General features: G+C 40.1%; 1 pseudogene; it reads right to left on the reverse strand.

Moving 5' to 3' along the window:
• The window catches only part of LOC134370622 (proton-coupled amino acid transporter 1-like), a 50,536-nt pseudogene that overhangs the window by 12,605 nt on the left and 10,095 nt on the right, over nt 1–27,836 (reverse strand).

Genomic DNA, 27,836 nt, shown 5'->3' on the forward strand with positions numbered 1-27,836 from the left:
GAAGTCAGTAAGATGTCTGGAAAATTACCAAATATTTGGAAATGAAACAACACACTTCTAAACAGCTGACACATTAAGGAGAAAGTTGTAAGGATAATTAGAAAATATTCTGAATTAAATAAAAGAAAACCCCATGTATTAAGATGTGTAAGATGCAGCTAAAGAAGTGTTTGGAGCAGCACAGTCCAACAAAAATATAGCATGAGCCACAAATGCAAGCCACATTTATAATGTTAACTTATCTAGTAGCCACATTAAAAGAAGTAAAAAGAAAACAGGTGAAGTTAATTTTAATATTGTGTTTAATTTAGCACAATACAGTATACCCAAAATTTTACTACTTCAGTGTACAGCAAAATAAAAATTATTTTTAACTTTCTGGGTGACCCAATGTGTAGCCTGTCTTCTCTTGGCCTTGGCTTTAGAGATACTTTCAGCTCCCTTCTCTATATTTCATGAATTATTGGTTACTTGCCTGAGGGGTCTGACTCAATATGTCTCCAAAACAGTTCTTGAATGTTAGAGTTGAGCCAGGAAGAGACAATGTGGAAGAGAAATCTGTGGGTTGTATATTTAGATCAGACAAGGGCTAGCATTTTATGCATCCACAGTGAATATTTTCAGAGCAAAAATGTTTTTCATGACTTCTATAATCTCCTATTTATAATGAATGCATCAGACAACAGCTACCAGAGCATCATCCTTTAGATTCAGTAATTTAATCGCCAGCTTTTTATTTTATTGACTTTTTAGGAGAACCAAGAAAGGGAATCTCAGATTTGAAAGTAACTTCTCATAGGCTATATAGCAAAACTATTTCTGCCTTGATCCATGGTTGTCCTACCTCTGCTTGAATACCTTTAGAGATGGAGCATTCACTACCCTCTTCTCACCCAGTATAAGAAAGCTCTCTGTTTAAAATATGTACCCTCAACCTCTCACTCATTAATGATTACTCCAGACTCATAGTACAAGCCATTCCACTCTTGCCTTTTATAGACATGAAGCCATCCTGCTGAACAGCCGCCGAGGGACCCTGAAGATCTTCGAACAAAGAAATATAAACACAAAGATACAGAAGGAAACCTGTTTTTTTAAGCAATCTCATTTACTTAAGTAAGGAGTGTGAATAAGTAGGAGTGTGTATGTGAGTGTGGGAGAGAGTGAGAGAGAGAGAGAAGAGAGAGAAAGAAAAAGAGGGAGAGGTTCAGAGGGAGAGGCTTCAAAAATACTTTGGAAATGAAATCTAGATCCTGGTTACAAATCGGCCACTTGAAAGTCTACTTTTTTAATTAGATGCCACTATGTAAAAATTGGAAAAGTTGCACACTCATACACAAAATCAAGATTTCTGGCTTCCTTTGAATTTGGAAATGTGCCCACCCTGGGCCCTTATCACCTGGAGCTGGTAACTTTAGACTGAGCTGTGTTCTCATTCTTGGCCATGTTCCCTGCGCAAATCACTCATTTATTCTTTCTGCCTGGCCATGGTAGGCAAGGAGAGAAAATCACATATTTATACCTAGCTCTCTAAGCAGACTGGGGAGAGCCTAGGGATTTCCAGAAAGAAACAAACCAGAATTGCCATTTAAACTGGAAATGCCCTAGAGAGCTTCCTGCGAGCCCTCACTTCTCAAATTGAGAAACCGTTCACATCCTCATCCATGTCTCTGGTAGAAATAGAGGCCAGGAGGGAGTCAGGTAGCTCTGATGAAGTAGGTTCAGACTGAGACCTGTGTGAGAGGGCAGCTTCTTTGTTAGCAGAGGCTCATAACCTTCTACAGACCCCTTTGATGAATTGGTGGTAACTACAGGTTCTTGAGGCAAAAAAATGACCAAGCAACAATGACAAAAATAAGACGACATCAAAATCAATCAACCAAACAACACATGCCTTTACATACCATGTTTGCACATAACTCAGGAAGTTCATGGGACATTGTTCAGGTTCTCAGATTAAGCCCTTTAAGAATAGTGGGCTAAATGTTGAACTTAGTTTCTATCTGATCTAGATTTTTTACTATTTTTGGTACTTGAAGTTGCTAAGGCTGACAATTTTTCCAAGTTAGCTAATGTCATATCTGATTCCTCCCTATTTCTCAGTTACCCTTAGCTGGTGAATTCTGTCATCTGGATGGCGATATCCACTTTGTGTGGACATCTGTTGCTTTAAGACCCCTCCTCATCCATTCCCTTTTCTCTTGGTGCAGGACTCCATCTTTGCTTTAGGGTACCATCCCCCTCACTGCATTGACGTCTTGGTGACACTGTCAATCAGAATCAAAAAGTTCCAACTTTTCTTGCCCAATGGATGGGCATGTGCAATTGGACGCTCTCTCCATAGACTTTGCATCTTGAGCAATGAGCCCAAGAACACAGAACAGTTGGTGGAAATTTATCCCAGAGGCAAAGTCCCTTAATTCTTCTGACTTCAAGCTGAGGCCTTGCCTTGTCCCTATCTTTTTCAAGGTCTGCATCTTTAGCTTTTTCTTTGATTCTCTGAGCCACCTCCAAATTCTTTTGTTTTAGCTTAAGTTGTCCAGAGTTCTATTCTGTTGCTTGCCACCAAAGAACCTAACTGATGTGCTTCTGTTCGGTTCAGTTTAATTACACAAACACTTATTGTGCCTGGAATTTTGCACTTGCTCTAAGGATGTTCTTGTGGCCCAACTCCTGGAAACTCCTGGGGCCTGGGGGAGGGACAGGAGAGAAGTAAGTCTGCCTGCCATTTACTTACATGTCAGACAGACCACGGTAGTGTGGACGCCGAGGTCACCACAAAGCCCTAATGCTTCAGTACCTGGGAAACAGTGAAGGGCACCATGATTTCTGCAGGGACATAGAACAGCAAGGGGTAGGTGAGGCAGATACCACCCAAACAGAGGAGCTTGACAGACTGGTACAACCTGCAGAAGGCAAAGGGAATCGGGAAAGCTTCATCCACAGACACCAGAAGCCTCTGGAGGACACTTAAGGGTCAGCAGGGAGAGCGCTCATGCCACAGCAGGGGGCAGAAATTAGGAATCATCATAACTGCTTTCAATAGTCCTCTCAGCACCTTAAAGTAAAGAAACATGTTAAGAGGTTATACAGTAAAAAAAAATTATATGCATATTTCTAGGCTCTAGAGTCTCACTTGAGTGATAAGTTTCATTCTACAAAGGTCATGAAGGTGCCAAGACTACAGAGAAGATGATGGATTCATATTTCCAATCTCAACTCCTTTGGGTATATCTATGTAATGAGTGGGGAGGTGGGTGAGACTGCCTGTACTTTAAAAATAGTGTGCGCTCTCTCTGTGTCTCTTTCATAATTGAATTCGCATGAGGTCAGAGAGTGTGTGATATGCACACCACAAAAAAATGCTGGATTGAGTTTCAGGAGACCTGGAATCCTAACTCAGCCTCTAAACCTAGGTCACTTTGCTTCCCTGGACTTCATTTGCCTTATCCGTAAAATGGGAATATGCTCTACCTGCTGAAAGGTGGGCTAGATATGAGGTTTTCTGAAAGTCTATGACTATGAAATACTAACCAGTTGGGGCTAATTTTTATCAAGAATAGAAAAAATAACACTGCTGTTAGTGGGCGTAATGCAGAGGAAAGATTAGTGATTGTTACTCTAATGCTCAAAAAGCCTTTAATGGTAACTCATCGTTTCTAGGAAAGAGTTCCAAATTTGAGCCTGGGATTCAAAGCCCACCATATTTCAGGCTCAGTGGTTCTAATTGTCTAGAATGGTTACAACGTTGAGCATGTTGTCCCTCCACTTCCATGTGCTCAACATGTAACCACTCCAGACAATTGGGACCATTCCCTGAGCATGTGATGCACCTTCACAATCAGTGAAGCCTTTGTGCATACTGTTCCCTCCAACAAGAATGCTCTTTCCCTCCATTTATAATCTGTCACATTCCTGCTCATCGTTCAAGTCTTAGAGGCTTCAGTGATGCCTCCCTGTTTCCTAGTTGGGATTAATCTTCCTTCATTTTGAGTTCCCATAACAGTAACCCTTCCCCGTGTTAGAGCCTCTCACTTGCAATGAGTTGGTTGTGTGTGCGTCAGTCTTTTCACGAGGCTAAGGAGTGTGGTCAAATTGTGTCAAGATTCCTTGCACCTGGTGCTGTGTCTTCATATGGTAAATGGGACTGTGACAAGATAAAATGAGATCATGGCTATAAGCCACGCAGTACATGAGAAGCACTTAGTGAATACTTGCTATTATTCTTTATTCTCCTCCTACTTTTTTTCTATATTAACATTTTTTTATTTAATTTACTTATTTATTTTTGGTGGCTGGCCAGTACAGAGATCAAACCCTGGACCTTGGTGTTAATAGCACCACACTCTAACCAACTGAGCTAACCAGCCAGCCCTTCCTCCTACTTATTAATGATGCATGTGAATTACTCAGAAAACTAAATCAAGTTATCATATTTTATTTTTCTAAATCTTTGTTATTTGTACATTGGATCAAGAATGTGAATCTCAGAAAATGCTAACTTCTAGGCCCTGAGGCAGCAGCTTCAACCTGGCAGCCCCCATGGGATCCAGCCCAGGCTAGTCCCCACCCCTGAGAGGCCTGAACTACTGACCCCCAGGCCACAAGGCAGCAACAGGCAGCTGAGCATCAGCAAAACTCCCTGCCACTGCTGCAGACACCAGGGTGGAATGAGTGGACCATGAAAGCCTCTGCCACAATGACTGAACACCAATAGAGAGATACTAGAAATATGAAAATCCAAGAAAGTATGACACCACCAAAGGAATGCAGTAATTCTCAAGTTCCTATAGAACGGGAAGCCCTTGAAATGACTGACAAGGAATTTCGAGCAACAATTCTAAGGAAACTAAATGAGATATAAGAAGACTCAGCTAGACAACACAAATGAAATGAGAAAAAGTATACAGGACCTTAAAGAGCAAATGTACAAAGAAACCAAAGCCCTGAAAAAAATGTAGGAGAGCTTATGGAGCTGAGTGATTCCTTCAAGGAAATAAAAAGCACAACAGAGAGCTTAACCAGCAGGCTAGAACAAGCAGAAGAGAGAATTTCTGACCTTGAAGATGGCCCGTTTGAAATAACACAGACAGACAGAAAAAAAAAAAGAAAAAAGAAAAAAGAATTTAAAAAATTGGAAAGAACCTAAGAGAGATAACAGACAACCTTAAGCACTTAAATATCTGAATCATGGGTATTCCAGAAGGGGAGGAGGAAAAAGGAAATGGCATTGAAAACATATTTAATGAAATAATAGTAGAAAACTTTCCAGGGGTATAGGGAGATATAAAGATCTTCAGATTCAGGAGGCTCAAAAATCCTCAAACATATCCAATCCAAAAACGTCTGTAAGATGCATTATAGTCAAACTGGCAAAACCCAAAGACAAAGAGAGAATCTTCAAAACTGCAAAAGAGGAGCATCAAGTCACCTATAAGAGATCCCCTATCAGACTAACATCAGACTTTTCATCAGAAACCCTAAAAGCCAGAAGAGAATGGGATGATATATTCAAAGTACTGAAAGACAAAATTTGCCAGCCAAGAATACTTTACCCAGCAAGGCTATCCTTCTGAAATGAAGGTCAAATAGTATATTTCCCAGACAAACAAAAACTGCGGGAGTTCACTACCACACGACCAGCCTTACAAAAAATTCTCAAGGGAGTACTGGGTCTGGTACCTGAAAAACAAACATCACTACATGAATACTCAAGAAAGAGCAAAACTCACCAGTAAAATAAAAAAGCTAATAATAAAGAGAAAAAAAAGTTTATCTACCTTCCCAAGAAACCAACAAACACAGAAGACAAATAGTAAGTCAGAAAGAAAGGAACAAAAGATATTTAAAACATCCAAACAAAAATCAATAAAATGCCAGGAATAAATCAACACCTTTCAATAATAACTCTTAATGTAAGAGGATTGAATTCCCCACTCAAAAGAAACTACTGATTGACTGACTGGATTAAAAAGATGGACCCAACAATACGCTGTCTTCCAGAGACTCACCTCACCTGTAAAGACACACATAGGCTAAGAGTAAAAGGATGGAAAAAGATATACCATGCAAATAAAAATGAAAAACAAGCTGGAGTAGCTATTCTTACATCAGATAAAATAGACTCTAAACCAAAAACCATAAAAAGAGATAAAGAAGGCCACTGTGTAATGATAAAAGGATCTATCCAACAAGAAGACAGAACAATCATAAATATATATACACCCAACATCAGAGCAGCCAGATTTGTAAAGCAAACACTATTAGACCTAAAGAAGGAGACAGACACTAATACCATAATAGTAGGGGACCTGAACAGCCCACTTTCAACAATGGACAGATCATCTAAGCAAAAACTCAATGGAGAAGCACAGATCTAAACAACACTTTAGACCAATTGCACTTGGCAGATATCTACAGAACATTTCATCCAACAACCTCAGAATATTCATTCTTCTTGTCAGCACATGGAACATTCTCCAGGATAGATTACAAATTAGGTCACAAACCAAGTCTCAACAAATTTAAAAAATTGGAATTATTCCTTGCATTTTTTCAGACAATAATGGATTAAAACTAGAAATCAATAACAAATGAAACTCTGGAAACTATACAAATACATGGAAATTAAACAACATTCTACTTAATGACATATGGGTCCAAGAAGAAATTAAACAGGAAATAAAAAAAATTATTGAAACTAATGAAAATAATGATACATCATACAAAAACCTATGGGATACTGCTAAAGCAGTACTAAAGGGGAAATTTATCACATTAAATGCTTACTTCAGAAGAATGGAAAGATGGCAAGTAAACAACCTAACACTTCACCTTAAAGAATTAGAAAAGGAAGAGTAATCCAAACCCAAAATTAGTATATGGAAAGAAATAACTAAGATCAGAGCAGAACCAAATGAAATAGAAAACCAAAAAAATGATATAACATCAATGAAACAAAAAGTTGGTTTTTTGAAAAGATAAATAAAATTGACAAACCATTAGCAAGGCTAACTAAAAAAAGAAGAGGGAAGACACAAATAACAAAAATTAGAAATTAAAAAGGTGATATTACAACTGATACCTCAGAAATACAAGGAATCATTAGAGACTACTATAAACAACTATACACCAGCAAATTTGAAAATCTGGAGAAAATAGATAAATTTTTTGACATGCACAAACTACCAAGACTGAGCCAAGAAGACATAGAAAATCTGAAAGACCAATAACAATCAAAGAGATTGAAGTTGTTATCAGCAGTCTCCCAACAAAGAAAAGCCCAGGACTGGATGGCTTCACTAAAGAATTCTATCAAACCTTTAAAGAAGAATTAATACCAATTCTCCTCAAACCATTTCAAAAAATTGAAACAGAGGCCATTCTCCCAAACTCATTCTATAAGTCAAACATCACCCTGATACGAAAACCAGACAAAGATACAACAAAAAAAGAAAACTACAGGCCAATATCTTTGATAAATATAGATGCAAAAATCCTTAATGAAATACTAGCCAATTGAATACAGCAATACATACACAAAATTATATGCCATGATCAAATCGGATTCATCCCAGAGATGTAAGGTTGGTTCAACATATGAAAATCAATAAATGTGATACACCACATCAACAAAATCAAAGACAAAAACCATATGATCATCTCTATAGATGCTGAAAAAGCATTTGACAAAATTCAACATTAGTTCATGATGATGACTCTATCATGAGAGTCTTTATCATGGTGTAGAAGGAAAGTATCTCAGCACAATTAAAGCCATATATGACATGATGATATGCAGATGATATGATTCTATATATAGAACAGCCTAAAAACTCTACAAAAACACTTTTAGAGTTAACCAATGATTTCAGCAAAGTTGCAGGATACAAAATCAACACACAAAAATCAGTAGCCTTTGTATACTCTAGCAATGAACTAGGAGAAAAAGAAATCAAGAAAGCTAGTCCATTTACAATAGTAACCAAAAAAATAAAATATCTATGAATAAATTTAACAAAGGATGTGAAAAGTCTCCATGACAAGAACTATAAACCACTGTTGAAAGAAATTAAAGAGGACACAAGAAGATGGAAAGATATCCCATGCTCTTGGATTGGAAGAATTAACACTGTGAAAATGTTCATACTACTCAAAGTAAGCTACAGATCCAGTGCAATCCCCATCAAAATTCCAATGACATTTTTCTTAGAAATGGAAAAAAAAATCCTAACATTCATATGGAAAAACAAAAGACCATGAATACCCAAAGCAATCCTGAGCAAAAAAAATAAATAAATAAAAAAGCTGGAGGCATAACACTATGTGACTTTAAACTATACTATGGAGCTATAGTAATCAAAAGAGCATGGTACTGGCATAAAAACAGACACACAGACTAATAGAACAGAATTGAGAATCCAGAAATCAACCCATGCACCTACAGCCATCCAATCTTTGACAAAGGCACCAAGACAACACACTTGGGAAGAGACTGCCTCTTCAGTAAATGGTGCTGGGAAAATTGGACATCCATATGTAGGAGAATGAAACTAGATGCATACCTCTCACCAAATACCATAATCAACTCAAAATGGATTAAAGAATTAAATATACATCCTGAAACAATAAAACTCCTCAGAGAAAACATAGAGGAAACACTCCAGGAAGTAGGATTGGGTACAGATTTTTGAATACAACCCCAAAAGCACAGGCAACCAAAGGAAAAATAAATGGGATTATATCAAACTAAAAAGCTTCTGCACAGCAAAGAAACAATTAACAGAGTGAAAAGACTACCAAAGAGTGGGAGAAAATATTTGCAAAATATACATCTGACAAAGGATTAATATCAATAATATACAAGGAACAACTTAACAGCAAATAAACAAGTAACAGAATTAAAAAATGGGCAAAGGAGCTGAATAGGCATTTCTTAAAGGAAGCTATATGTACAAATGGCCAACAGAAACATGAAAAAATGCTCAACATCACTCAGCATTTGGGAAATGCAAATCAAAACCACTTTGAGATACAATTTCACTCCAGTTAGGATGGCTAATATCAAAAAAACTGTGAATGATAAGTGCTAGTGAGGATAAGGAGAAAAAGAAACCCTCCTAGACTGTTGGTGGGACTGCAAAATGGTGCAGCCTTTATGGAAAATGGTATGGAGTTTCCTCAAACAATTACAGATAGATCTACCATATGACCCAGCTATTCCACTGATCCGGAAGAATCAAAGTCATCATGTTGAAGGGATACCTGTACTCCCTTTATTACAGCACTGTTTACAATAGCCAAGAGCTGGAACCAGCCCACACGTCCATCATCGGAGGAGTGCATAAGGGAACTGTGGTATATCTACACAATGGAATACTAACTACTCTGCTGTTAAAAAAATGAAATACTACCATTTGCAGCAACATGGACAGACTTAGAGAAAATTATATTAAGTGAAATAAGTCAGGCACAGAAAGAGAAATACCACATGTTCTCACTTATTTGTGGGACCTAATAAAAGTAAATAAATAAATATACAAACAAACGGAGGCTGGGAAGAAGACACAACAATCACAACAATTTCTTGAATTTAAGACAAGTGAACAGGTATGATGTTGATGGGGTGGGAGAGGGGAGTGAGAGGGAGGAAAAAAAAATCACTGAAAAGCACCATGAAAGGTCATTTGCCCCAATGACCTCCAAATATTTTGTTTCTTACTCATATCAGTGACACTTTTGATCATGCACACCTGTTTACCTATGTGTAAATATGTATGTACTGTTATCAATCTGTATTAAATATTAGCAAAACATAATAAAATATGTTTAGATAAAAATCAAAGTTCTATTTACATAGGCATTCTAATATTATCTTCCTGCACTACAATGGATCATTTTATACACCTCCCAGGGAGATCATTGATCTAGCTCATATTTCCCTTTTCCAAAAGGACTATTTTTTTTTAAATAAGAAAGTTGTTAGTTAAAAAAAAAAAAAAAAAAAAAGAACGTGAATCTCTGTTCTATAGCATCATTAACTCACAGTAACCCAAAATGAATTAGGGGTCACATACAAGAAAAAAATGTATGTTGGATTAGATTTTTTTTAAAAAAAGAAGGTTAGCTCAGTTGGTTAGAATGCACTGTTATAACACCAAAGTCGAGGTTTTGGGTTCCTGTACCGGCCAGCTGCTAAAAAAAAAAAAAAAAGGAAAATTTAAAAAAAGAAAAAAGAGAGAGAAATGACATGTATGGGATTGCATTTTCAGGGGAAGGTAATATTAATAATAACCCAAATTTAGTGAGTTACTCTTATGCAACAGGCACTGTGCTAAGCTCCTTTACTTGGATTTACATTGATTATCTGACTACCAGCCATAGGATTGGCTCAGGAATGGATATGTAACCCTAGCTGGAGAGAATCAGAATTAATCCCTTGGCTCTTAATAGACATTTTGGAAAAGAGAAATTTTCTTTACATGGGCTAATGAGAGAAATGCCTGTAACCAAGGGGCTGCTACTGTTTGTACAGGAAAAGCCTACTTGAATAAATTCAACACAGAGAAAAACAAACCTGAGAGACAGAGAGAAACCGAGTCCTGATGATACCACTTGATAGCTGGATCCAGCCATGCCCAAAGCTAGATACATACATAGATTTCTCTTTTCTTTTTGCTTTAAAACTTAGGCCAGTTTGGATTGAACTTCATCACTTGCACATGAAAGAGACCTAATACATCAGTCAAAGTTGGGAGGACTGTTAGAAATCATTTAGCCTAATCCCTTTGTTTGATAGATGGGGAAACTGAGGTATAAGGAGGAGAAATATCTTGCCTAGAACACAAGAGGATGAATGGCCATGTTGGACAAGAATCCAGATCTCTTGCTTGATCTAGTCCACTTCTTTCCATGGTGCAGTTTCCTGGCCTCTCTCCTCCATGCTAAAGACTTGATGCTCACTCCTGGCCCCCTCTGATAAGGAGAAGCTAAGCCAGCCCTACACTGCACGTCATCCTAGAGCCAGTAACCATAAGAACTTTTGGTTCTGACGCTTGAATTCACTCACCAGCAGTTGGGGAGGTTGAGGGTAATTTTCACCTGGGTAGTGGCCCCAAACCTGAGGTAGCCTAAAGCCCTGAGGCTTGTGTACAGAGTGATGATCACGAACATCCCCTCATACAGGTCAAGTGGGAACTGGGCATGGTCCTGCATCTTGTTTTCCAGAGGCAAAACCTGTGAACGGAGGAGCCACAAACAATTACACAGCGGTTCCTCTTTATGTAATGACCTCATTTACCCACTGTTTGTTATTCTACATTCATAGATGTCAGCCATCAAAAAGTTTGAGAGAAAAAAATAAAAACACAAAACTCCAAGATATGGTGCTAGCTTCAAATACAATAGCTGTAAGGAAGTACTAAATTATAACATCAGTTATTAAAAAGACCTTAGGGGTCTTCTAGCCCAAACAGCCATACTTGAGTATCCCCTTTCATGTTCAGGAGAGGCTCTACCTCTGAGCAGCTTTGTGGCCCAGGGATGAAGAAGATCTTCATTACTATTATTACAGAAAGTCTCAATTAAAATGCACAAGCTCCTGTCTTTGCAGGAGTTGTACGTCCATGTTCCTACCAGCAGGTGGCGCACCATCCAAATTTCAGTTGGACGGTGACCCTCCAGCAAACACAGGTGTGTGGGCTGCAGTATAATTTTGGATTCCTGCCTGGCGCCAGGCTTTCCAGAGCCTGCGGACCGGCCTCCGCTCCCACTCCCTCCGCGGTTCTCTGGCGGGGCTGGGGGTGTGGGGCGTCCCGACCAGTGTTGGGAGGGCTAGGAAGTACGGGCGGGCCGACTGTCACTCCACCACACCCTGGACTCCGGCCCCGGTAAACTTCCTGTTACTGGGAGGCAGATACCATCTCTGCGACCACCAGTTTGGAAAAAAGCCTAACGAATTTCAGGTTGGGAATAGTGTGGTAGGAGAGTTCCCAGGTCCGCTTGAACCTGCCGGAGAGCAGGCTGCAGGCGGGCACTAGACTCAGTTTATACTGGGGGGATACAAAGGTGAACAAGACCCGAGAAAGATCTACACAGTGCTACAAAGGCACCCAGAGAGACCGGTTGTCTGTGCCTAGCAGAAACCTGGTAGACTTCCTGGGCGAGGCGGTGCTGAGCAGGGTCTTGAAGGCCCAGCTGATAGAGGAGGGGTGCAGAAGACACACCCCAGCCCAGCACAGTGTGCACAGAGGGGGGAGACGTGCGGCCAGGGAGGCGGAGACTCGACAGAAACCACACACCCAGTGGGGTCACCACTGCACGATCTAACAGCCTGGGCCAGAGCACACGGAACGGGGAGAAGTCCTGTACAGAAAGTGAAAGCTCAACAGAGATCACACACCCTGTGGTACGTGATCCACCAGCCCAGCAGAGTCCAAGCTGACCAGAAAGGTGGCTCCCCGGAGAAGCCCAAGACCCGAGGCAACCACACACACAAGACACTAGAGGCCAACTGAGCAGTCACGGCGGGAGCCATACCAAATTGGCAACCACAGCAACATCCTAGTTAGTCATTAGTCTCAAACCGGTGGACTGTGAAACCCCCTGCCACAATGAATAAACACCAAAAAAAAGACACCAGAAATACAAAAAATCAAGAAAGTACACGACCAAAAGTTAATAAATCTCATACTCTAGATCCTATAGAACAAGAAGCCCTTGAAATAACAGACAAGGAATTTCGAGTGATAATTCTAAGGAAACTGAATGAGATACAAGAAAACTCAGCTAGACATCATGATGAAATGAGGAAAAGTATACAGGATCTGAAAGAGGAAATATACAAGGAAATCAATGTCCTGAAAAAAAATGTAGCAGAACTTGCTGAACTGAAGAAGTTATTCAGCGAAATAAAAAACACAACGGAGAGTTTAACCAGCAGGCTTGTCGAAGTTGAAGAGAGAACCTCTGAACTTGAAGATGGGCTGTTTGAAATAACACAAGCAGACAAAAAGAAAGAAAAAAGAATCAAGGACATGGAAGAAAATCTGAGAGAGATATCAGACAGCCTCAAGCGCTCAAATATCCGAGTCATGGGTATTCCAGAAGGGGAGGAAAATGGAGATTCCATTGAAAACATATTCAACAAAACAGTGGCAGAAAACTTCCCAGGTATAGGAAAAATCACAGATCTTCAGCTCCAGGAAGCTCAACGATCTCCAAACGTATTCAACCCAAAAAGGCCTTCTCCAAGACATGTCATAGTCAAATTGGCAAAACTCAGAGACAAAGAGAGAATCTTAAAAGCTGCAAGAGAGAAGCGTCAAATCACCTATAAGGGAGCCCCAATCAGGTTAACATCAGACTTTTCATCACAAACCCTAAAAGCTAGAAAGGAATGGGATGATATTTTCAAAATACTAAAAGACAAAGATTGCCAGCCAAGAATACTCTACCCTGCAAGGCTATCCTTCCAAAATGAGGGGCAAATAGTATATTTCTCAGACAAACAAAAACTGCGGGAATTCACTACCACAAGACCACCCTTACAAGAAATCCTCAAGGGAGTACTGGGTTTGGTTCCTGAAAAATAACTACCACTGCCATAAAAACCTAAGAAAAATCTAAACCCGCTAGTACAATAAAAATGGCATTCATGAAGAGAAAACAAGCTAACAAAAACACTATCTACAACCTAAGGAACCAACAAACAAAGAAACCAAACAGTAAATCAGAAAGCAAGGAACAAAAGACACCTAAGACAACCAAACAACCAATAAAATGCTAGGAATAAATCAACACCTTTCAATAACAACTCTTAATGTTAAAGGCTTAAATTCCCCAATTAAAAGACACAGACTGGCTGACTGGATCAAAAAGCAGGACCCAACTATATGCTGCCTACAAGAGACCCACCTCACCCATAAAGATTCACACAGACTAAGAGTGAAAGGATGGAAAAAGATTTACCATGCAAACAGAAAAGGAAAACGAGCTGGAGTGGCTATTCTTATATCTGACAAAATAGACTTTAAACTAAAAACCATAAAAAGAGACAATGAGGGACACTACTTAATGATAAAAGGACTGATCCATCAAGAAGACATAACAATCATAAATATGTACGCACCCAATGTTGGAGCAGCCAGATTTATAACACAAACTCTATTAGACCTAAAGAAGGAAATAGACACTAATACCATAATAGCAGGGGACCTGAACACTCCACTGTCAATATTAGACAGATCATCTAGGCAAAGAATCAGTAGAGAAACACAAGATCTAAACAAGACTCTAGACCAATTGGAATTGGCAGATATCTACAGAACATTCCACCCAACAACCTCAGAATATTCATTCTTCTCATCAGCACATGGATCATTCTCCAGGATAGATCACATATTAGGTCACAAATCAAGTCTCAATAAATTCAAAAAAATTGGAATTATCCCATGTATCTTCTCAGACCACAATGGATTAAAACTAGAAATCAATAACAAACAAAACTCTGGAAACTATACAAACACATGGAAATTAAACAGCATTCTACTTAATGACATATGGGTCCAAGAAGAAATCAAGCAAGAAATCAAAAAGTTTATTGAAACTAATGAAAACAATGATACATCATACCAAAACCTGTGGGATACTGCAAAAGCAGTATTGAGGGGAAAATTTATTGCATTAAATGCTCACTTCAGAAGAATAGAAAGATGGCAAGTGAACAACCTAATACTTCACCTTAAAGAACTAGAAAAACAAGAACAATCCAATCCTAAAGTTAGCAGACGGAAAGAAATCATTAAGATCAGAGCAGAACTGAATGAAATTGAAAACCAAAAAACAATTCAAAAGATCAACGAATCAAAAAGTTGGTTTTTTGAAAAGATAAATAAAATTGGCAAACCATTAGCATGGCTAACAAAAAAAAGAAGAGAGAAGACTCAAATAACAAAAATTAGAAATGAAAAAGGCGATATTACAACTGATTCATCTGAAATACAAGGAATCATTCGAGACTACTATAAACAACTATACGCCAACAAATTTGAAAATCTGGAGGAAATGGATAAATTTCTGGACACACACAAGCTCCCAAAACTGAACCGTGAAGACGTAGAAAATTTGAACAGACCAATAACAATAAAGGAGATTGAAGCTGTTATCAGAAGGCTCCCAACAAAGAAAAGCCCAGGACCAGATGGATTCACAGCAGAATTTTACCAAACATTCAAAGAGGAATTGACACCGATTCTTTACAAACTATTCCAAAAGATTGAAACGGACACAAATCTCCCAAACTCATTCTATGAAGCAAACATCATCCTGATACCAAAACCAGGTAAAGATATAACCAAAAAAGAAAACTACAGGCCGATATCCTTGATGAATATAGATGCAAAAATCCTCACTAAAATACTAGCAAACAGAATACAGGAACACATACGAAAAATTATTCATCACGATCAAGTGGGATTCATCCCAGGGATGCAAGGTTGGTTCAACATACGCAAATCAATAAATGTGATACACCATATTAATAAACTCAAACACAAGGACCATATGATCATCTCTATAGATGCTGAAAAAGCATTTGATAAAGTTCAGCACTCATTCATGACAAAGACCCTCTATAAGTTAGGTATAGAGGGAAAGGATCTCAACATAATTAAAGCCACATATGCCAAACCCACAGCCAATATCATCCTGAATGGGGAAAAGCTGAAAGCTTTTCCTTTAAGAACAGGAACTAGACAAGGATGCCCACTCTCACCACTCCTATTCAACATAGTGTTGGAAGTACTAGCCAGAGCAATCAGAGAAGAGAAGGAAATAAAGGGCATCCAGATTGGAAAAGATGAAGTCAAACTGTCCCTGTTTGCAGATGACATGATCCTATATATCGAACAGCCTAAAACCTCTACAAAAAAACTGTTGGAATTGATAAATGATTTCAGCACAGTAGCAGGATACAAAATCAACACACAAAAATTAGTAGCATTTCTTTTCTCCAATAGTGAACATGCAGAAGGAGAAATCAAGAAAGCCTGCCCATTTACAATAGCCACCAAAAAAATAAAATACTTAGGAATTGAGTTAACCAAGGAGGTGAAAAATCTCTATAATGAGAACTACAAACCACTGCTGAGAGAAATTAGAGAGGATACAAGAAGATGGAAAGATATCCCATGCTCTTGGGTTGGAAGAATCAACATAGTGAAAATGTCCATACTACCCAAAGTGATATACAAATTCAATGCAATCCCCATCAAAATTCCAAAGACATTTTTCTCAGAAATGGAAAAAACTATTCAGACATTTATATGGAACAATAAAAGACCACGAATAGCCAAAGCAATGCTCAGCAAAAAAAATAAAGCTGGAGGCATAACACTACCTGACTTTAAGCTATACTACAAAGCTATAATAACCAAAACAGTATGGTACTGGCATAAAAACAGACACACTGACCAATAGAATAGAATAGAGAATCCAGAAATCAACCCACACACTTACTGCCATCTGATCTTTGACAAAGGCACCAAGCCTATTCACTGGGGAAGGGACTGCCTCTTCAGCAAGTGGTGCTGGGATAACTGGATATCGATATGCAGGAGAATGAAACTAGATCCATACCTCTCACCGTATACTAAAATCAACTCAAAATGGATTAAGGATTTAAATATACACCCTGAGACAATAAAACTTCTTAAAGAAAACATAGGAGAAACACTTCAGGAAATAGGACTGGGCACAGACTTCATGAATACGACCCCAAAAGCACGGGCAACCAAAGGAAAAATAAACAAATGGGATTATATCAAACTAAAAAGCTTCTGCACAGCAAAGGAAACAATTAAAAGAGTTAAAAGACAACCAACAGAGTGGGAGAAAATATTTGCAAAATATACATCTGACAAAGGATTAATATCCAGAATATATAAGGAACTCAAACAACTTTACAAGAAGAAAACAAGCAACCCAATTAAAAAATGGGCAAAAGAGCTAAGTAGGCATTTCTCTAAGGAAGATATACAAATGGCCAACAGACATATGAAAAAATGCTCAACATCACTCAGCATCCGGGAAATGCAAATCAAAACCACATTGAGATACCATCTAACCCCAGTTAGGATGGCTAAAATCCAAAAGACTATGAACGATAAATGCTGGCGAGGCTGCGGAGAAAAAGGAACTCTCATACATTGTTGGTGGGACTGCAAAATGGTGCAGCCTCTATGGAAAATGGTATGGAGGTTCCTCAAACAATTGCAGATAGATCTGCCATATGACCCAGCCATCCCACTGTTGGGAATATACCCAGAGGAATGGAAATCATCAAGTCGAAGGTATACCTGTTTCCCAATGTTTATCGCAGAACTCTTTACAATAGCCAAGAGTTGGAACCAGCCCAAATGCCCATCATCGGATGAGTGGATATGGAAAATGTGGTATATCTACGCAATGGAATACTACTCAGCTCTAAAAACGAATGAAATACTGCCATTTGCTACAACATGGATGGACCTTGAGAGAATTATATTAAGTGAAACAAGTCAGGCACAGAAAGAGAAATACCACATGTTCTCACTTATCGGTGGGAGCTAAAAATTAATATATAAATTCACACACACACACACACACACAGACACACACACACACACACACACACACAAACCGCGGGGGGGGGCGAAGATATAACAACCACAATTATTTGAAGTTGATACGACAAGCAAACAGAAAGGACATTGTTGGAGGGGAGGGGGGGAGGGAGAAGGGAGGGAGGTTTTGGTGATGGGGAGCAATAATCAGCCACAATGTATATCGACAAAATAAAATTAAAAAAAAAAAAAAAAGAACATGATAAAATGATAAATAAAAAAAAAATAAAAATAATAATTTTGGATTCCTTTGGCTTAGGAGGTGGAGAGGGGAGTATCTTATGTACCAGACTATATGACAGCTCCCGAGCAAAGGATGGAAAAGGAGTAGAGATTGGACTGCACTGAAGAAACCTCAGTTTCCTTATCGGTGGTGTGAATTATTGTCTAGAAAAATCTCTACATGTTCATCCTTTATTCTGGCCCCAGCTGTCTATGATCTGTGATTCTGTGTTCCAGAGCAATGATGTGAGAGCATCAGCTCTGTCAAAGAAGAGCTAAAAGAGAAACCGTTTAAAAAGAGCAAAAGGGGGTCCGACCCCGTGGCGCACTGGGGAGAGTGCAGCTCTGAGAGCGCAGCGACGCTCCTGCCGCGGGTTCGGATCCTATATAGGAATGGCCAGTGCGCTCACTGGCTGAGTACCAGTCACGAAAAAGGACAAAAAAAAAAAAAAGCAAAAGGTGAAGATCACCGCGACGCTCCCGCCGCGGGTTCGGATCCCATATAGGAATGGCCGGTGCACTCACTGGCTGAGTGCCGGTCACGAAAAAGACAAAAAAAAAAAAAAAAAAAGAAGAAGAATCTGAGAGGGGAGACGCATTGGACTGGGAGCTAGAAGGTGAGGGTTTAAGACCTGGCTTTAGAATTTAACAGCCTTGTGCTCTTAGACAAGCCACATCACTTCTAGCCCTTGGTCTCATTATCTGGGCATGGATGTGTGCACCACTTCAAGCTGGGAATAAAATTCTGATCTGTCTCTTTATTTACCTTTTTATTTTGAAATATTTCAGACTTACAGAAGAGTTACAAGAGCAGTACAAAGAATTCCCACACACCCTTCACCAGTTCCCCAAAGGTTAGCACATTTGCTTTACCTTATTCTTTTCTTCTCTGTGTGTATTTTTAGTGTACATGTATATATGCCTATACATATGTGTGTGTGTGTTTTTCTTAGCTATGTGAGAATAACTCTGATTTGTTTGAAAGACTATGTTCTTTTTGAGATTTTATTCAAAGTGTTCAGAGCATAAGAAATATTTGAAAACCATTGCTGAACTCTTTTTTCTTTCTTCTTCTTTTTTAAATTTTTTTATTTTTAGCAGCTGCCTGGTACAGGGATTGAACCCTGGAACTAAGATTAACTCCCTTTTAGTGCTGACTTTTTAAGTAATTAAGCTCAAGTACCCAAATGTGCTGATGAAAGGTCATACCAAATTAAATAGTAGATTTTAATATGAAGACCATAGAGCTTTAAGTTGGTTGACTTGTTGGCAGGGATTGTCATACAGAGGTTTTCAGTTCTCCCATTTTACAGATGGATAGTATGAGGACCACTGAAAAGAAAAGATTTGCCCAACATCCCACAGCTTCCTATCAGATATTTTTCTCTAGCACATTAGCATTCTTTTACATACCCTTGATGAGGACTGGTGAAGCAAAATAATAACAACAATGACTTATTTTGTGCCTGGCAATGTGCTGGTCATCTTACCTACCTAATCTCATTGAATCTTTACAACATCCTTGCTTTGTAAGTATTATAATCTCCATTTTACAGATGAGAAAACTGAGGCTCAGAGAGGTTTTTAAATAGCTTGTCCAAGATCACACAGTTTAAAAGGATGAAAAACTAGTATTCAAACCCATGTCTGTTGGGCTCCAAAGCCAGTGCTCGTCACCTAGCAGTGTCCTTGCTCTGTGTTGGGCGTGGGGGGCACTCACATCATCTTGACCCTTACCACTCCAGTACTTTTGAAGGTAAAGATGGCTGTCCCAAAGAACCGGGGGTTGGTCTTCCAGTTTTGCCACCAGAGGCAGGCTGCTGGGGTCTGGAATTTCCTGATAGAAAAATGCTAATGGGCGGGAGAACAAGGAGGAGCTCCGAGCGCCAGCTCGTTCTCCCGCCAGTCCACTGCCAGCTGAGTTTAACCCGGGCCCAGCCTCTTTCCTCAGACTCAGCCCGAGAGCTGTGCGCCTGCCCCACCCTGGAGGCAAAGCCCTTCTCTGAGCGTGCAGGTCCAGCCCGGAAGTAGCCGCCATGAGCCGGGGCTCTGGGTGAGGGGAAGGAGATTCCTCTTACTCACAGCTGCCAAGATTGCCTCGGTTTTCTCGAAAGCCCCAGCGGGGAAGCAGGCACCCTCCGGGGCTGTGAAGGGACGGTCGCTCGCTTTTCTCCTCTTCCGCCCTTTTCCCTCACCAGACTGCCAAGCCCTCGGTTAAATGGAAAGTTTTTGGCAAACCTGAAATGAAAAGGAATTAGAAGTGACCAACATTATTTATGGGGACAACATGCTGTTAGAAACTAACCCAGTGCCTGCCACAGAGTCAGTCCTCTGTGGGTAAATGAATGTGGATAAATGAATGAACTGGGCGTCCCTTGGTGGATTCCTGTTTTTTATCACGTCTCAGTTCAGCCTTTCCACATTTCAAGTGCTCAAGTCCACATGTGGCTAGTGTCTACCATATTGGACAGCACAGGCCTAGCGTATGTAATGAACAAATGAATGTCAAATGACAAATCAGGTTATGTGATTTACCTAAAGAACCAGAATGGAGCCTGGGACTAGGACACAGGTATCTGATTCTTAGTATAGTGCTACTTCTGCTGTTCGTGCTGGGCATTTCCCATGTCTCTCCTACTCCCCACATCACCTCATCCTGCCCCTACCTTACTCCAAAGTTGAGTGCCCGGATATCCAGGATCAAAATTAAAAAAGAACAGTACACTGCTTCTGCCATCTCACAGTGTGAAACCCTGCATCACCACCAAAGCAGATCCTCACCAGATGTGTTCCCTGGATGTTGGACTTCCCAGCCTCCAAAACTCAGAGGCTGCCTCATTTACAGGCAACAGCTTTGAAGTGTGGAGCAGGAAAAGAACTGTTTCTTAGCTGCAAAAGCGAGTCTCGAAACAGGGAACACGGCACCAGGGCTGCTGTGGATGCAGCCAGGATCCCAGAGGCCGGGGCCGCGCTGAAGGCAGCCAGCTGCCCTACTCAGGATTCGAGGTTTCAGGCCGGCATTAAAGAAGATTCCTGGGAGCGCCCGAGCCACGCCGCGACTGAACAGCCCGAGGCGGCAGCGGCCGAGAACAGGGAAGACGACAAACCAGAGACAGAGAGTGAACACCTGAACACCTGACCTGGCACAACCCTGTGAGTGACCCCGGGCTCAGATCTGTTCGGGGGGGATTATGCCCACCCAACTCCCGCCTGCACCACCAGGCCACTCACCGCCCCGGAGCTGCCTCCATTTTCCCAAGTGCTCGCAGCCCCGCCCGGCTCGGCCATCACTGAGCCCTCCCACTTGCTTGGCCTGGCGTGGGGCTTTCCGGAGCCTGCGGACCGGCCTCTCCTCCCACTCCCTCCGTGCGGTTCTCTGGCGGGGCTGGTGGCGGGGGGAGTCCCCAGCCATTGTCGGGAGGGCAAGGAAGTACAGGCGGGCCGACTGTCACTCCACCACACCCTGGACTCCGGCCTCCAGTAAACTTCCTGTTACTGGGAGGCAGATACCATCTCTGCAGCCACCAGTTCGGAAAAAAGCCTAACCAATTTCTGGTTGGGAATAGCTTGGTAGGAGAGTTCCCAGGTCCACTTGAACCTGCTGGAAAGCAGGCTGCAGGTGGGCGCTAGATTTGGTCTATGCTGGGGGATAAAAAGGTGAACAAGCCCTGAGAGAGATCTACACAGTGCTACAAAGGCACCCAGAGAGACCGGTCGTCTGTGCCTAGCAGAAACCTGGTAGACTTCCTGGGCGAGGTGGTGCCGAGCAGGGTCTTGAAGGCCCAGCTGATAGACGAGGGTTGCAGAAGACACGCCCCAGCCCAGCACAGTGCGCACAGAGTGGGGAGATGTGGGACCTGGGAGGTGGAGACTTGACAGAAAACACACACCCGGTGGGGGCGCCACTACACTATCCAACAGCCTGGGCCTGAGCACAGGGAACAGGGAGAAGTCCTGCACAAGAAGTGAAAGCTCAACAGAGATCACACACCCTGTGGTACGTGATCCACCAGCCCAGCAGAGTCCAAGCTGACCAGAAAGGTGGCTCCCCAGAGAAGCCCAAGACCCGAGGCAACCACACACACAAAGCACTAGAGACCAACTGAGCAGTCATGGAGGGAGCCATAAGAAATTGGCAACCACAGCAACATCCTAGTTAATCATCAGTCTCAAACCAGTGGTCTGTGAAACCCCCTGCCATAATGAATAAACACCAAAAAAAAGATACCAGAAATACAAAAAATCAAGAAAGTACACCACCAAAAGTTAATAAATCTCAAACTCTAGATCCTATAGAACAAGAAGCCCTTGAAATGACTGACAAGGGATTTCGAGTGATAATTCTAAGGAAACTGAATGAGATACAAGAAAACTCAGCTAGACCTCATGATGAAATGAGGAAAAGTATACAGGATCTGAAAGAGGAAATGTACAAAGAAATCAATGTCCTGAAAAAAAAATGTAGCAGAACTTGCTGAACTGAAGAAGTTATTCAGTGAAATAAAAAACACAACGGAGAGTTTAACCAGCAGGCTTGTCGAAGTTGAAGAGAGAACCTCTGAACTTGAAGATGGGCTGTTTGAAATAACACAAGCAGACAAGAAGAAAGAAAAAAGAATCAAGGACATTGAAGAAAATCTGAGAGAGATATCAGACAACCTTAAGCGCTCAAATATCCGAGTCATGGGTATTCAGGAAGGGGAGGAAAATGGAGTTTCCATTGAAAACATATTCAACAAAATAGTGGCAGAAAACTTCCCAGGTATAGGAAAAATCACAGATCTTCAGATCCAGGAAGCTCAACGATCTCCAAACGTATTCAACCCAAAAAGGCCTTCTCCAAGACATGTCATAGTCAAATTGGCAAAACTCAGAGACAAAGAGAGAATCTTAAAAGCTGCAAGAGAGAAGCGTCAAATTACCTATAAGGGAGCCCCAATCAGGCTAACATCAGACTTCTCATTACAAACCCTAAAAGCTAGAAAGGAATGGGATGATATTTTCAAAATACTAAAAGACAAAGATTGCCAGCCAAGAATACTCTACCCTGCAAGGCTATCCTTCCGAAATGAAGGGCAAATAGTATATTTCTCAGACAAACAAAAACTGCGGGAGTTCACTACCACACGACCACCCTTACAAGAAATTCTCAAGGGAGTATTGGGTTTGGATCCTGAAAAATAACTACCACTGCCATAAAAACCCAAGAAAAATCAATACCCACTAGTATAATAAAAATGGCATCCATGAAGAGAAAACAAACAAACAAAAACACTATCTACAACCTAAGGAACCAACAAACACAGAAACCAAACAGTAAATCAGAAAGCAAGGAACAAAAGACACCTAAGACAACCAAACAACCAATAAAATGCTAGGAATAAATCAACACCTTTCAATAACAGCTCTTAATGTAAAAGGCTTAAATTCCCCAATCAAAAGACACAGATTGGCTGACTGGATCAAAAAGGAGGACCCAACTATATGCTGCCTACAAGAGATCCACCTCACCCATAAAGATTCACACAGACTAAGAGTGAAAGGATGGAAAAAGATTTACCATGCAAACAGAAAAGAAAAACGAGCTGGAGTAGCTATTCTTATATCTGACAAAATAGACTTTAAACTAAAAACCATAAAAAGAGAAAATGAGGGACACTACTTAATGATAAAAGCACTGATCCATCAAGAAGACATAACAATCATAAATATGTACGCACCCAATGTTGGAGCAGCCAGATTTATAACACAAACTCTATTAGACCTAAAGAAGGAAATAGACACTAATACCGTAATAGCAGGAGACCTGAACACCCCACTGTCAATATTAGACAGATCATCTAGGCAAAGAATCAGTAGAGAAACACAAGATCTAAACAAGACTCTAGACCAATTGGAATTGGCAGATATCTACAGAACATTCCACCCAACAACCTCAGAATATTCATTCTTCTCATCAGCACATGGATCATTCTCCAGGATAGATCACATATTAGGTCACAAATCAAGTCTCAATAAATTCAAAAAAATTGGAATTATCCCATGAATCTTCTCAGACCACAATGGATTAAAACTAGAAATTAATAACAAACAAAACTCTGGAAACTATACAAACACATGGAAATTAAACAGCATTCTACTTAATGACATATGGGTCCAAGAAGAAATCAAGCAGGAAATCAAAAAGTTTATTGAAACTAATGAAAACAATGATACATCATACCAAAACCTGTGGGATACTGCAAAAGCAGTATTGAGGGGAAAATTTATTGCATTAAATGCTCACTTCAGAAGAATGGAAAGATGGCAAGTGAACAACCTAACACTTCACCTTAAAGAACTAGAAAAACAAGAACAATCCAAACCTAAAGTTAGCAGACGGAAAGAAATCATTAAGATCAGAGCAGAACTGAATGAAATTGAAAACCAAAAAACAATTCAAAAGATCAACGAATCAAAAAGTTGGTTTTTTGAAAAGATAAATAAAATAGACAAACCATTAGCATGGCTAACAAAAAAAAAGAAGAGAGAAGACTCAAATAACAAAAATTAGAAATGAAAAAGGTGATATTACAACTGATTCATCTGAAATACAAGGAATCATTCGAGACTACTATAAACAACTATACGCCAACAAATTTGAAAATCTGGAAGAAATGGATAAATTTCTGGACACACACAAGCTCCCAAAACTGAACCGTGAAGACGTAGAAAATTTGAACAGACCAATAACAATAAAGGAGATTGAAGCTGTTATCAGAAGGCTCCCAACAAAGAAAAGCCCAGGACCAGATGGATTCACAGCAGAATTTTACCAAACATTCAAAGAGGAATTGACACCGATTCTTTACAAACTATTCCAAAAGATTGAAACGGACGCAACTCTCCCAAACTCATTCTATGAAGCAAACATCATCCTGATACCAAAACCAGGTAAAGATATAACCAAAAAAGAAAACTACAGGCCGATATCCTTGATGAATATAGATGCAAAAATCGTCACTAAAATACTAGCAAACAGAGTAGAGCAACACATACGAAAAATTATTCATCACGATCAAGTGGGATTCATCCCAGGGATGCAAGGTTGGTTCAACATACGCAAATCAATAAATGTGATACACCATATTAATAAACTCAAACACAAGGACCATATGATCATCTCTATAGATGCTGAAAGAGCATTTGATAAAGTTCAGCACTCATTCATGACAAAGACCCTCTATAAGTTAGGTATAGAGGGAAAGGATCTCAACATAATTAAAGCCATATATGCCAAACCCACTGCCAATATCATCCTGAATGGGGAAAAGCTGAAAGCTTTTCCTTTAAGAACAGGAACTAGACAAGGATGCCCACTCTCACCACTCCTATTCAACATAGTGTTGGAAGTACTAGCCAGAGCAATCAGAGAAGAGAAGGAAATAAAGGGCATCCAGATTGGAAAAGATGAAGTCAAACTGTCCCTGTTTGCAGATGACATGATCCTATATATCGAACAGCCTAAAACCTCTACAAAAAAACTGTTGGAATTGATAAATGATTTCAGCACAGTAGCAGGATACAATATCAACACACAAAAATCAGTAGCATTTCTTTTCTCCAATAGTGAACATGCAGAAGGAGAAATCAAGAAAGCCTGCCCATTTACAATAGCCACCAAAGAAATAAAATACTTAGGAATTGAGTTAACCAAGGAGGTGAAAAATCTCTATAATGAGAACTACAAACCACTGCTGAGAGAAATTAGAGAGGATACAAGAAGATGGAAAGATATTCCATGCTCTGGGATTGGAAGAATCAACATAGTGAAAATGTCCATACTACCCAAAGTGATATACAAATTCAATGCAATCCCCATCAAAATTCCAAAGACATTTTTCTCAGAAATGGAAAAAACTATTCAGACATTTATATGGAACAATAAAAGACCACGAATAGCCAAAGCAATGCTCAGCAAAAAAAATAAAGCTGGAGGCATAACACTACCTGACTTTAAGCTATACTACAAAGCTATAATAACCAAAACAGTATGGTACTGGCATAAAAACAGACACACTGACCAATGGAATAGAATAGAGAATCCAGAAATCAACCCACACACTTACTGCCATCTGATCTTTGACAAAGGCACCAAGCCTATTCACTGGGGAAGGGACTGCCTCTTCAGCAAGTGGTGCTGGGATAACTGGATATCGATATGCAGGAGAATGAAACTAGATCCATACCTCTCGCCGTATACTAAAATCAACTCAAAATGGATTAAGGGTTTAAATATACACCCTGAAACAATAACACTTCTTAAAGAAAACATAGGAGAAACACTTCAGGAAATAGGACTGGGCACAGACTTCATGAATACGACCCCAAAAGCACGGGCAACCAAAGGAAAATAAACAAATGGGATTATATCAAACTAAAAAGCTTCTGCACAGCAAAGGAAACAATTAAAAGAGTTAAAAGACAACCAACAGAGTGGGAGAAAATATTTGCAAAATATACATCTGACAAAGGATTAATATCCAGAATATATAAGGAACTCAAACAACTTTACAAGAAGAAAACAAGCAACCCAATTAAAAAATGGGCAAAAGAGCTAAGTAGGCATTTCTCTAAGGAAGATATACAAATGGCCAACAGACATATGAAAAAATGCTCAACATCACTCAGCATCCGGGAAATGCAAATCAAAACCACACTGAGATACCACCTAACCCCAGTTAGGATGGCTAAAATCCAAAAGACTCTGAACGATAAATGCTGGCGAGGTTGCGGAGAAAAAGGAACTCTCATCCATTGTTTGTGGGACTGCAAAATGGTGCAGCCTCTATGGAAAATGGTATGGAGGTTCCTCAAACAATTGCAGATAGATTTGCCATACGACCCAGCCATCCCACTGTTGGGAATATACCCAGAGGAATGGAAATCATCAAGTCGAAGGTATACCTGTTTCCCAATGTTCATCGCAGCACTCTTTACGATAGCCAAGAGTTGGAACCAGCCCAAATGCCCATCATCAGATGAGTGGATACCGAAAATGTGGTACATCTACACGATGGAATACTACTCAGCTATAAAAACGAATGAAATACTGCCATTTGCAACAACATGGATATACCTTGAGAGAATTATATTAAGTGAAACAAGTCAGGCACAGAAAGAGAAATACCACATGTTCTCACTTATCGGTGGGAGCTAAAAATTAATATATAAATTCACACACACACACACACACACACACACACACACAAACCGGGGGGGGGGAGAAGATATAACAACCACAATTATTTGAAGTTGATACGACAAGCAAACAGAAAGGACATTGTTGAGGGGGAGGGGGGCGGTAGAAGGGAGGGAGGTTTTGGTGATGGGGAGCAATAATCAGCCACAATGTATATCGACAAAATAAAATTTAAAAAAAAAAGAAAAAAAAAAAGAAAAATGCTAATGGTTACTATAAAGCTGAATTTGAGAAAACACAGCAGAAATAAAGCAAATGGGGAAACAGCCAGCCAGCAGAACTCCACAAGGTGCTCAGCCTTCTGCTGACCTTCACCCTTTGGTGGATGGATTTTGCTTTTTTAAAAGTACAGAGGCAGCAGGAAATACACAGACTCAGTAAAGGGGGCTGAGTTCTAGGGCTGAAATCACCAGGCCAATATCTAGACCTCAGTTTCTCCATGTGTAAAGTATGGTGGGGAATTGGGAGTGGGGGTGAAAGTTGACCTTCTGCTCTCTGCCACTCTCTGATCCAACACCTGAGTCAGTGAGAGGATTGAGGGCACTGGCTGGCTGGAGATGCTCAGGAAGGGAGAGGGAAGGACCTTAGAAATCTTCTGATCTGATGTCTTCATTTTATGCATGATGAGCCTGAAGCCCAGAGAGACTAATATTGATCATAATAATAAGACTCCTCATCTAATAAGATAATATAAGCAGCTAATATTTTTTAGG

This window comes from Cynocephalus volans, chromosome 2, assembly GCF_027409185.1.
Source record: "Cynocephalus volans isolate mCynVol1 chromosome 2, mCynVol1.pri, whole genome shotgun sequence".
Lineage (NCBI taxonomy): Eukaryota > Metazoa > Chordata > Mammalia > Dermoptera > Cynocephalidae > Cynocephalus > Cynocephalus volans.